Genomic DNA, 13,202 nt, shown 5'->3' on the forward strand with positions numbered 1-13,202 from the left:
GACCCGATTCTTCGTGATTTTCAAGGATTTCAAGCAAGCATGGAAAGGTTATTTGCTCGTTACTCCCAGGGGCAGGCTCTAGATGACAAACTTCTATCTCTGCGACAGGGCAATCAAGACCTCCTATCCTACATTGCAACCTTTAATAGACTAATTGTGGAAACTGGGTGGCCAGAGGATAAAAGAATCACGTTATTTTATCGAGGTCTACGCAGAGAACTTAAAGATGTCCTGGCCCAAGTTGTAAATCCGCCCCAAGAATGCTCAGAATATATAGACTTAGTGGTCCAATTGGATCACAGACTGCAAAACAGAAAAGCAGATCGGTCCAAGTTTGAGACCCGGGTGTTGGTCAAGACCCACGCTAACCTCAAGGGGGCTGAAGCCTCTGAGCCAATGCAAATCGGAGGGTTTAAAGGACCTCTAACTCAAAAGGAACGTGAAAGAAGACGGCAGATGCAATTATGTCTTTATTGTGGGTCCTCTGGACACTTTCTACAAGATTGCCCGGCAAAGTCACCCAAGAAGGTGGTAGGAGCCGCTGATAAAATCCATGAAAACTCTGTATCGGGAAACGACCATGCCCGACAAGCGTAGGGGTCCGCTTGCCGAGCTTGAAAACTAACTCTCAGACCTCGCATTTCATTGTGTCAATGGTCCTCGTAGATCCGGAACAGCCTAAGAGGTTGCATGCAATAAAGGCATACATCGATAGTGGGGCTATAGGAAACTATGTGGATCGTGAATTGGTCTCCAGGGTTAACCTCCCTCTGCGTCCTAAAACCAGCAAAGATGTCATCACCACAGTTGATGGAACAGAAATTGCCTCTGGACTGGTAACACATTCCACAGCTGAGTTGACACTTGTAGGTCCGGACGGCCATCGGGAGGCAGTTGTGTTTGATGTAATCAAGGCTCCACAGTTTCAGGTTATTCTCGGAATCCCTTGGTTAGAGACACATAATCCTCGAATTGATTGGCGAGCGAAAAGAATAACCTTCCCGGATTGTGCACAAACCTGCTACCCAGAAAATCTGAAGATCAGTCTAGCATCAGTAACCTCTGTCTCCATGCAACTACCTCCGGAATACCAAGACTTTCAGGACGTCTTCCAAAAGGAACAGGCCAACACGTTACCTCCTCACAGATCGTACGATTGCCAAATCGATCTGGTGCCCGGTGCACAACCACCTTGTAGCAGGATTTATGCCCTTACTGAACCGGAGAATCTGCTTTTGAGACAATATTTAGATCAATACCTAGCCAATGGTTTCATTCGCCCGTCAAAGTCTCCGGCACCCTCGGCTTTGTTCTTTGTGCCAAAAAAAGAAGGCGACCTTAGAACTTGTATCGATTACCGCGCATTGAACCAGATAACTGTTAAAAATCGTTACCCTCTGCCTTTGATCCCTGAACTTCTTGACCAGGTGAAGGACGCTTGCGTATACACCAAGTTAGATCTCCGGGGGGCTTATCATCTGGTATGAGTTAAAGAAGGCGACGAATGGAAAACGGCCTTCCGTACAAAATATGGACTATTCGAATACCAGGTGATGCCTTTCGGGTTGTGCAACGCGCCTGCTGCCTTCCAATTCTTCATGAACGATGTCCTTCAGGAACTCATCGATGTCTGTGTTGTCGTGTATATCGATGACATTCTGGTGTACTCCTCTTCGGAATCAGATCACAGAAAACATGTCAGGGCCATCCTAGAGAAATTGCGCCAGCACAAACTGTTTGCAAAGCTGGAAAAATGCGTTTTCCATACCACCGAGTTTGAGTTTCTTGGATTCATCCTGACACCTAAAGGGGTCCGAATGGACTCACGGAAAGTGGATGCCATCCTCAAATGGCCATCAGCTAGTTCGGTGAAAGGTGTCCAAAGCATGCTTGGTTTTGCCAATTTTTATCGCAGGTTTATCCCGGAATTTTCACGTGTGGTGCAACCCATCACTGCACTCTTGTGGAAAAATAAACGTTTTGAATGGACCGAGGAAGCTGAACAGGCCTTTCAGGAATTGAAAGCTAAATTTACGTCCGCACCTATTTTGAAACACCCGCGTCCCGATCTCCCATATATAGTCGAAACCGACGCGTCCAGCTTAGCCATGGGAGCTGTCCTGTCTCAGAGAGACACCGAAACCAACCAATTGCACCCCGTAGCATTTTGGTCCAGAAAGTTCTCGCCGCCGGAGATAAATTATGCAATCACTGATAAGGAATTATTAGCCATTAAGTCCGCCTTTAAGGCTTGGCGGCATTATCTTCTTGGTGCCAGGCATACCATCACCGTGATCACTGATCACCGAAATTTACAATATTTAAAAACTGCCAAGGCTCAGTCTTCACGACAGCTCCGATGGGCTTTGTTCTTTGCTGAGTTCGATTTTGTAATCACTTACCGTCCCGGCTGTAAGAATGGCAAAGCGGACGCGCTATCTCGAATTGGAATGGGAGAAATGGACACAAACTCAGAACCTGTGCCGATAATTCCCGAACAAAGAATTTTGGGGATAACCACTTTACAAACCCTTGGAGACATTCAAGCACGGGTAAAACAATTCCTGGACTCTTCAGCCTTGCAGGATTGGATCAAAAGGGGGTCTTACTTTTCAGTCAACAATGGCTTACCTTACTTCCAAGGACGCTTATTTTTGCCAGAAAAGGAATTGCAAGAACTGGTTATTTCCCGTCATCATGATACTCTGATGGAAGGACATCCTGGCATTGCCAAAACAGAGGAAAAAATTAAACGACAATTCTGGTGGCCTTCCTGGCGAAACGATATTAAATCTTTCGTGATGTCCTGTGGAGTTTGCGCCCAAAACAAAGGTCAAAAAACAAAACCCGCCGGTCTTCTTCAACCCTTAGACATTCTACCAGCACCTTGGCACACCTTGTCACTAGATTTTATCACAGACCTGCCCTCTTGTAATGGATACAATACTATTCTGGTTGTGGTGGATTTATTTTCCAAGATGGCCCATTTTATTCCGTTGAAAGGATTAACTTCAGCTTTTGTTCTTGCCAAGGAATTCCTCGAAAATATCATTCGTTTGCATGGATTCCCGTCCATACTAGTCTCCGATCGGGGAAGCCAGTTTATTTCTCATTTTTGGAAAAAGTGTTGTCAACTGGCACAAATCGACGTAAGACTCTCAACCAGCCACCACCCACAGACCGATGGTCAGACGGAGAGAACGAACCAGACCCTTGAACAATATCTACGATGTATGTTGCACCAATCGGAGGGTAATTGGAAGGATATTCTATGGGTGGCTGAAAATGCATACAATAACTCGATACACTCTGGAACTGGTCAGAGCCCCTTTTATACCCTATAGGGACATCACCCTCGTACTTCAGACTTGGACTCACCTTTGAGCCTTGAAATGCCCGCAGTGGACCATTTGCATTCTACGATTACTCAAGCCTTCAAGGATGCAACTGCACACTTACAACATGCGAAAGGGAAATACAAAAAGAATGCGGATCTGCATCGAAGAGAGGCGCCTCCATACCAAATAGGGGATCAAGTATGGTTGGCTACCAAACACTTATCGCTCAAGGGAACTCAGACTTTTAATCCAAGGTATTTAGGCCCTTACTCGATCAAAGCTATAATTAACCCAGTGGCAGTCAAGCTAGATCTACCAGCTAACATGCGGATTCACCCTGTTTTTCATGTGTCACTTTTGAAACCAGTGCAACCAGGAACCAGATTAATAAAGCCACCAGAACCAATCCAGATAGATGGGGAGCCTGAATTCGAGGTGAAGAACATTTTGGATTCTAAGATCTCAAAATCAAAACTTTTCTATCTAATTGATTGGAAGGGGTACGGGCCTCAGGAAAGGTCTTGGGAACCCAGCGACCACGTACATGCACCTCGGCTAGTAAAAAGGTTCCATCGGAATTTCCCAAACAAACCGAAACCTCCAGAGGGAACGACCTTGGGAGGGGCCTTGGGGGGAGTGCTGTCATGATGCCTACCCCCGGAGCACCAGGCCAGGCCCAGCACCCCCGGGAGCAGGCATCATGCCCCCGGGTAAAAGCCTGGCGGCCCCTTATAGGGGCTCTTTGGACTTTGTCCTGGCGCCTTTGGCGCCAGGCTCATGTTGGACATCAGTCCTGGCGCCATAGGCGCCAGGCTCATAAAGGAAAGTGTTTGGTGTACTTACCTGATGCAGACCATGCTGCATACTCACCTGATACAGACCATGCTGTATGAAGACCCAAGCCAAATGATGCTTAGGAGGGACTATTTTACTGAAGGGACTATTTTGTTACTTGGGTGGGGCTGTGGAAGAATACTTACCTAGGACTTCTTCCAAGGCTATTTAAGCCACGCCCGGACAGCCACACGTGCTTCGCGTTGTTCTGCATCTCAGCAGCTGAACGCTCACCGTGTCTGCTCCTGCACCTGGACTCCAGCCACGCCCGCTGTTAAGACGGATTTCTGAACTCTGTCCTGGTGGCGCAGAAGTTCAGAAGGCCAACCTAATTACTTGGAACAGGGTAACCTCTGGACAAGCCAGACCAATCAAGGTAGCGATCGCGGCGGTCAAGACTAGGTCTCAAGAGGGGTGAGGGTGACTGAAAGCCCGCAGTGAGCACACAAAGCAAGAGCGCGTACAAACTACTCCAAACAGTTGTTTATATCAAAAATAGATACACATTTATTATAAGGCCTTGAAACTAATAACCACAGTAAAAGCAGCAATATACAACGATATTAAACCAACACATACACTATCCACCCAATATATATACAGAATACACAGTTTCACAGCATTAGCAGCACGAAATATGTTATCCACCTGCAGGGGAAGGAAAACAGGCAGTGCGAACCAATGCGTGGGATATGTCCGCCTTCTGAGGCCCCTAACTAGATGGTAGTCCAATCCCTACGAAGAGTGGAGCCTAGCGCTCAAAAGTACCTGCACACGCCGGTGCCAATGGGCAGAAGGTGAAGCTCTTCGGAGGACGTTGGACAGCTCTGTAGGGTGCCCTAATGAAGGAGAACACGGTCCGCGACTCTAGCGCAGCCTCCACTGTGAGGCAGAAGTAGGGCGCGAGTACGGACAAGGGGAGCTGTATTTACAGCGGGGAAAAGCAAGGGGCACTGCAGGAGGGCGACCAGATCCTAGCTAATCTACTCACCGGTCCCCGAAGCAAGCAGGCCCGAGCTTCTCCTCGATAGATGCAGCTTCTGGCAGGTTCTGAAGAGCAGGGAACGTCTCGTCGTCGTGCAGAGTAAAAAGACGTCCCGATCGAAGAATCCTGCACAGTTTTGTCGCCACGGCAGGGCAACGGAACGGCCGGGTGTATTCAAGCCAAACGAGCACCGTTCACCTCTAGCTTAGGGTTGCTAAGCAAACGAAGCGTGTGAGCGTGCCCCGGACTCAGAATACCACCCAACCTGTCGGCGATTACAGAGCAGGACTCCTTAGTAAGCTGGTCAGTCAACTGGATGGCCCAGAGACACTTCCGAAGGCTTACGGCAGGAGTTGATGAAGGTGCCGGGAATAGCTGGTCCTGCTATTCCAATAGGTCGAAGCGCCAGTACAGGCCTTCTTGTTCGATCTTAGGTGGAAAGGGCTTCACCGGACGACAGCAATGAGGAGCAGAAGTTCTTCAGGGGGTCACCAGCGATTCCTCGGTCCAGCCTCGTGTTCGCAGGATACTTGGCTCCTGTATCCCTGGGTTCGTAAGAACTCAGGAGATCGACCTGGCAGTGGTGTTTCCAGCTCCCTCTTATCCACGGTTCCCTTCGCGCCAAAACGGAGGGGAGCCAATGGGAGATCCGCTCATCAACACACATACCATACGTGGACCAATCACGGACCACAGTGGTCCCAGGCATTCACACCACCCTAGACTCTCTGGCACCCAGGATGTGTATTGGGACCAGACAGCCCAGCCCACATCCTGGGGGCACTCAAACGACATGTAGAAGCCCGCGAAAGCAACCGTGTTTCGCGGGAAACTACATGCCCAAATAAGGAAGGCCCCGGGTCGCCTGACCCGGGGGAAGGTAAAGGGAGCAAGACGGACAGTGGACGAGACAAAGGAGCCTCGTGGTCCGGCCATTTTGGGTAGCCGGGCCACCCTTTTGTGTTCGCGGCAAAAAGGTGCTCAGAACGGCAAAAGGAGCTCAAAATAAACCAAATGATCGCTGCCACCAGCCCAGTCCCTGAATGACTTGCATCGATCCAAAAACCATCCTACAAGAGTGTCTAGGGTCTGTAGAAGGCTAGAGACCCAAGAGAGCTGTAACTTAGCTTACAGTGCCCTCTTGTGTCGTGTTGCACTAAAATGGCGACACGATAAAAGAAACTACGGGAAACAGCGTTCCCCGGTACTGACTGTCTTAAGGGCATGTCAGTTTCCCCGTAAGAAAGGAGCGAAAGCCCAGAGAAGTGCGGCAGAAGGCTGTACTTCTCTGGCAAAGTCAACAACAAGGTTAAAAACAATAGCAAAAAGTTTAGGGGTTGCCACATGGAAGGAAAGTTCCCTACAATAACGAAATCTTTCCTAACACTCGTCCCTCCCAGACTATGGACAGGGGGAACTAATCCACCCCTGGATGAGTCTCTTGTTCAGGTCGGTAAAACATTCTGGACAACCCATCAGCATTGCTATGTTGGACACCTGGCCTATGCTCAATAGTGAAGTCGAAGCCTTGTAGACTTATGGACCACCTAAGCAACTTTGGATTCTCCCCCTTCATGTTCATTAGCCACTTTAACGGCTTATGGTCAGTCTGCACAGTGAAGTGGGTCCCATAGAGGTAGGGCCGCAGCTTCCTTAGGGCCCACACAACAGAGAAACATTCTTTCTCTACCGTGGACCATCTGAGCTCTCTGTCCTTAAGCTGGCGACTAATAAAACCGATAGGGTGTTCCTTACCCTTCTCATCTACTTGTGATAGTACAGCTCCTATCCCAGTGTCAGAGGCATCCGTCTGCACGATAAAAGGTCTTTGATAATCAGGGGCCCTGAGCACAGGGGCCTGGCACAAGGAGTCTTTCAAGCCATTGAAGGCCTTCTCACACTCGTCAGTCCAAGTTACCTTCTTGGGTTTCTTCGGAGTTGTGAGGGCAGTCAGAGGAGCAGCTATGGTGCCATAGTCTGCCACAAAATTGCGGTAATAACCCGTGAGTCCTAAGAAGGCTCTCACTTGGGTTTGTGTAGTGGGGGTAGGCCAGTCTTGTACTGCTTGTACTTTACTGGGGAGAGGCTGTATCCTTCCTCCACCTACTTCATGCCCAAGGTAAACCACTGAGCCTTGTCCAATCTGGCATTTACTCGCCTTTATGGTCAAGTGGGCTTTCTGAAGAGCCTGGAGCACAATCCCGAGGTGTTTCACATGGTCTTCCCAGGTGGCACTGAAAACTGCTATATCGTCTAGATATGCAAGACAGAATTCGTCCAACCCATTCAACACATGATTCACAAGCCTCTGGAAAGTGGCAGGTGCATTCTTCAATCCGAACGGCATTACCCGGAATTGGTAAAGCCCGTCGGGAGTTGAAAATGCTGTCTTCTCCTTGGCATGTTCTGCTAAAGCTATTTGCCAATAGCCCGCAGTCAGGTCAAACGTGCTGAGGTACTTGGAGGCACCCAAGGTATCCACCAGCTCGTCAGTTCGAGGCAAGGGGTGAGCGTCTGTCTTGGTGACAGCATTCAGAGCCCTGTAATCCACGCAGAACCTCAATTCAGAAGTGCCTGCCTTTGGAACCAATACCACAGGACTGGACCAAGGACTACTAGAGGGTTCAATCACCCCAAGGTCTAACATCTTGTTGACCTCGGTCTTAATATAAGACCGTACTTTATCCGACATCCTGTATCCCCTACTTTTGGTAGGTACACTGTCTCCTGTGTCAATGTTATGTTTGCACCAAGGTGTCAAACCAGGCGACTGTGAAAACAGGGGGGAAAACTGCCTAAGCAAACTTTTCACCTCAGCCTGCTGATCAGAAGTCAGGTGAGGGGCCACTCGGACACCCTCAACGGAGCTATCTGAAGGACCGCTTTGGAACAGGTCGGGAAGAGGTTCTGACTCCTCTTCCTCAACGCCAGTAGCAGTGCTGCGATTTCGACTCTTGGGACGAAAGCCTTCAGCCTATTTACGTGGAACACTTTTGGAGCCTGTCCAGGCCTTCCAAGGTCCACTAAATAGTTCACCTCACCCAGGGGCTCCACCACTGTGTAAGGGCCTGACCATTTGTCCTGTAAAGCGCGAGGCCTTATAGGGTTCATGATCAGGACTTGCTGACCAGGGGTAAAGTGAATTAAGGAAGCTTTCTGGTCGTACCAATGTTTCACCAGCGCTTGTCCTGCCTTCAACTTTTCACTAGCCAAGCCCATCAGGAGTACCATCCGTTTTCTGAGCCCTAGCACATAGTCAACTACATTGGTAGTAACAGGGGGAGTGGGCATCTCCCATCCCTCTTTGACGATGGCTAAGGGTCCCCGTACGGGATGACCGAACAGAAGTTCGAAGGGGCTGAAGCCAACACCCTCCTGTGGTACCTCTCTGTAGGCAAACAGCAAGCATGGTAAAAGAAGATCCCATTTTCTTCTCTGGGGCTCCTCCAGAGCCCCAATCATGCTCTTTAGCGTTCTGTTGAAACGCTCCACCAGACCATTGGTCTGGGGGTGGTATGCAGAAGAGAACTTGTAGGTGACCCCACATTCTTTCCACATAGCCTGCATATACTTCGACATAAAGTTGCTGCCACGATCTGACACAACTTCTTTAGGGAAGCCAACCCTAGTAAATATGCCGAGTAAAGCTTTTGCAACTGACTTGGCAGTTACAGTCTTTAATGGGATGGCCTCAGGATACCTGGTTGCATGGTCGACCAGCACCAGGATAAACCTATTGCCTGAGGATGTTTGCGGGTCAAGGGGACCAACGATGTCGATCCCTACCCTTTCAAATGGTACCCCCACAACTGGGAGCGGTACCAACGGAGCTTGGATTGTCGCGCCAACCTTACCAGACAACTGGCAGGAGGCACAACTCCTGCAGTGACTTTCTACTTGCACCCCCATCTTGGGCCAGTAGAAGTGCATAGATAACCTTTGCTTGGTCCTCTTCATTCCAAGGTGACCAGCAAGGGGAACTTCATGCGCCAACTGCAGGAGGAAGGGTCTAACAGAAAGGGGAACCACCAACCTCCTATGGTCTCCTTCTGTAGACTCTGTGGGCTCACTGTACAGGAGTCCACCTTCCCAATAAATCCGATGCTTCCCAGGAGGTTCCCCCTCAAGCTGGGAGCAGGCCTGTCTCCTTAGGCCTTCCAGAGATGGGCACTCACGTTGGCCCTTACTGAAGTCGTCCCTATCAGGACCTCCTTCAACTAACAAGTCTTTTAGTTCAGGATGGTCGTTGGGGTCGAACACTTCAGGCATCGCCACCTCCTCGTCAGGCTCGGGCGATTGACCAACTCCCTCCACCGCAGTGGTAGGCGAGCTCGGGGGAATATTCTCTTTCCCCCGTCGGGACTTGTTGACTCCTTTCGCCTTGGGTTTCCCCTTCGGCTGGGGCGGCGTATTGGACTTGGCCAATGCTGCCCGTGCTTGAGACCGTGTGTAGGGTCTTTCGGCAGTGTCTCCTACGAGCCCTAGAGCTCTGAGATCATTGCCCAACAAGACCTTTCCCGGGACGTTTCTCTGAATGCTCACTGGAATCCTAACTGCTGTACCATTTAAAGTTAGATTAACAGGGATCACGGGAAACATACGGAGGGGGGCGTCAGCCAACTTAGTGGGCATCAGAGGAGCTCTGGCAACTTCCTCTGAGTCTACCAAGGTAGAATCCACTACAGTTCGACTGCACCCACTATCCCTAAGAGCTGGAGTATCCACTCCATTGATCAGCACACTGTCTTTAAAGTAGTGCTTGGTATTATCCGGAATCCTAGCATAAGCCTCTGCGACTTTAGGCTCCCAGGAACCCAGGGACACTAAAACTACCTCAGCCTCTATTCCGCTGGAAAATGAGTCTGAGGAGAAGGATGCTCCTGTAATCTCTTCTTCCTCGTAGGAGGAGAAGGCCAGATTAGCGGAGTGGACCCCCAAAGGTCTAACCTTACAACGGGGATCCCCCTTCACATGGTCAGTTGCTCCACAAGAAAAACAAGCCCCATTGGGTCTGTTTACGTAGGGAGGCTTATTATAACCAGAGTTCTGTTTCGGAGGCGAACCTCCGCTACCCTGTGAGTTCTCGTATGGCTTACCCTTATTTTTCTTTTTGTGGCCCTTTTGGGAAGAAGATTTAGCAGATTCCCCACCCACCACATCCTTGTACTTTTTCCCTTCCTCCTGCTTATCAGGATGAGTTTTGTCCTTATGGGACACTCGATGTGACACCCATAAGTCTGCTGCAATGGCCAGCTTCTTAGAATCTATCTCCTTCGAATCGGCCAAATGCTGCTTAAGCTCCGGGGAAGAAGAAGCAAAAATGTGTTCCAGCATGACCAGATTGATCATGCCTTCGAAGGTAGAAACCTTATAACCTTCAACCCAGCCAGTTAAGTTTTTCAGGGACTCAGCTACATACGACACCCAAGTACCACCTTCCTTTTTCCTATATTCTCTAAACCTTTTCAAATATTGGGTCGGAGTCTTCCCAAACTTTAAAATTAGAGTCTGCTTCAACATTGCAAAATCAGCGCGCTCAGCCTTCGACATTTCCATAATGGCACTGCAACCAGAATGGGGCAGTCTGCTGAGTAACCATGCAATCTTATCCGCATTATCAACCTCTTGAACCTCGCATGCATACTCAAACGCATTTAACCAGTCCATAATGTAATTTCGTTCCTCATACACACTGAGCAGATCTTTTGGAAACCGTGGATGAGAGGAAGCCCCAGAACCATGTCCAGGACCCTTGGACCCATTTGCGAACTGAAGCTTGGCCAGTTCCAACTGGTGATCCCTGTCTTTTTGTTTTTCTGCCTGGTCGATTTTCAGTTTGGCTATGCTGAATTCAAGCTCCTGCTGCCTAAACCGCAGCTCTTGCTTCTTGAATTCAAGCATAGCCTCCCCATCAACACTGGCAGAGGAAACGTTAGACATTACATCCTCCCTGTCCTCGTGGTCGTGATGGATCAGTGCAGCGGCAGAACCGTCGGTTCTGCCAGTGAGAGCAGCCCCACCACCTTCTGCACTGTCCTCGGAAGTTATAGCGTCAAGCTGCGCTTCTTGCCACGCCACGATTCTCTGGATCATTTCCAATTTAGTGCCTTGAGAGGAAACTCCTCTCTCCGCACACATCTTCTTCAATGTTTCAGATTTCGAAGCATTTAAGGTTAATAAAGTATTCGTTTCCATACTGTTGATAGGACTATGGCCTCTTTAACGTTATATTCAATACTTTACTGCGTGTTCTGGTTGGAATAACCTGAAAACGCCTTCGCTCGTGCGCAACACTGGATACCTTCAGTCGTATCCCACCGCTGTACACCAATTTGTTAAGACGGATTTCTGAACTCTGTCCTGGTGGCGCAGAAGTTCAGAAGGCCAACCTAATTACTTGGAACAGGGTAACATCTGGACAAGCCAGACCAATCAAGGTAGCGATCGCGGCGGTCAAGACTAGGTCTCAAGAGGGGTGAGGGTGACTGAAAGCCCGCAGTGAGCACACAAAGCAAGAGCGCGTACAAACTACTCCAAACAGTTGTTTATATCAAAAATAGATACACATTTATTATAAGGCCTTGAAACTAATAACCACAGTAAAAGCAGCAATATACAACGATATTAAACCAACACATACACTATCCACCCAATATATATACAGAATACACAGTTTCACAGCATTAGCAGCACGAAATATGTTATCCACCTGCAGGGGAAGGAAAACAGGCAGTGCGAACCAATGCGTGGGATATGTCCGCCTTCTGAGGCCCCTAACTAGATGGTAGTCCAATCCCTACGAAGAGTGGAGCCTAGCGCTCAAAAGTACCTGCACACGCCGGTGCCAATGGGCAGAAGGTGAAGCTCTTCGGAGGACGTTGGACAGCTCTGTAGGGTGCCCTAATGAAGGAGAACACGGTCCGCGACTCTAGCGCAGCCTCCACTGTGAGGCAGAAGTAGGGCGCGAGTACGGACAAGGGGAGCTGTATTTACAGCGGGGAAAAGCAAGGGGCACTGCAGGAGGGCGACCAGATCCTAGCTAATCTACTCACCGGTCCCCGAAGCAAGCAGGCCCGAGCTTCTCCTCGATAGATGCAGCTTCTGGCAGGTTCTGAAGAGCAGGGAACGTCTCGTCGTCGTGCAGAGTAAAAAGACGTCCCGATCGAAGAATCCTGCACAGTTTTGTCGCCACGGCAGGGCAACGGAACGGCCGGGTGTATTCAAGCCAAACGAGCACCGTTCACCTCTAGCTTAGGGTTGCTAAGCAAACGAAGCGTGTGAGCGTGCCCCGGACTCAGAATACCACCCAACCTGTCGGCGATTACAGAGCAGGACTCCTTAGTAAGCTGGTCAGTCAACTGGATGGCCCAGAGACACTTCCGAAGGCTTACGGCAGGAGTTGATGAAGGTGCCGGGAATAGCTGGTCCTGCTATTCCAATAGGTCGAAGCGCCAGTACAGGCCTTCTTGTTCGATCTTAGGTGGAAAGGGCTTCACCGGACGACAGCAATGAGGAGCAGAAGTTCTTCAGGGGGTCACCAGCGATTCCTCGGTCCAGCCTCGTGTTCGCAGGATACTTGGCTCCTGTATCCCTGGGTTCGTAAGAACTCAGGAGATCGACCTGGCAGTGGTGTTTCCAGCTCCCTCTTATCCACGGTTCCCTTCGCGCCAAAACGGAGGGGAGCCAATGGGAGATCCGCTCATCAACACACATACCATACGTGGACCAATCACGGACCACAGTGGTCCCAGGCATTCACACCACCCTAGACTCTCTGGCACCCAGGATGTGTATTGGGACCAGACAGCCCAGCCCACATCCTGGGGGCACTCAAACGACATGTAGAAGCCCGCGAAAGCAACCGTGTTTCGCGGGAAACTACATGCCCAAATAAGGAAGGCCCCGGGTCGCCTGACCCGGGGGAAGGTAAAGGGAGCAAGACGGACAGTGGACGAGACAAAGGAGCCTCGTGGTCCGGCCATTTTGGGTAGCCGGGCCACCCTTTTGTGTTCGCGGCAAAAAGGTGCTCAGAACGGCAAAAGGAG

This window comes from Ambystoma mexicanum, chromosome 4p (genome assembly GCF_040938575.1).
Source record: "Ambystoma mexicanum isolate Mex_15411 chromosome 4p, UKY_AmexF1_1, whole genome shotgun sequence".
Taxonomy (NCBI): domain Eukaryota; kingdom Metazoa; phylum Chordata; class Amphibia; order Caudata; family Ambystomatidae; genus Ambystoma; species Ambystoma mexicanum.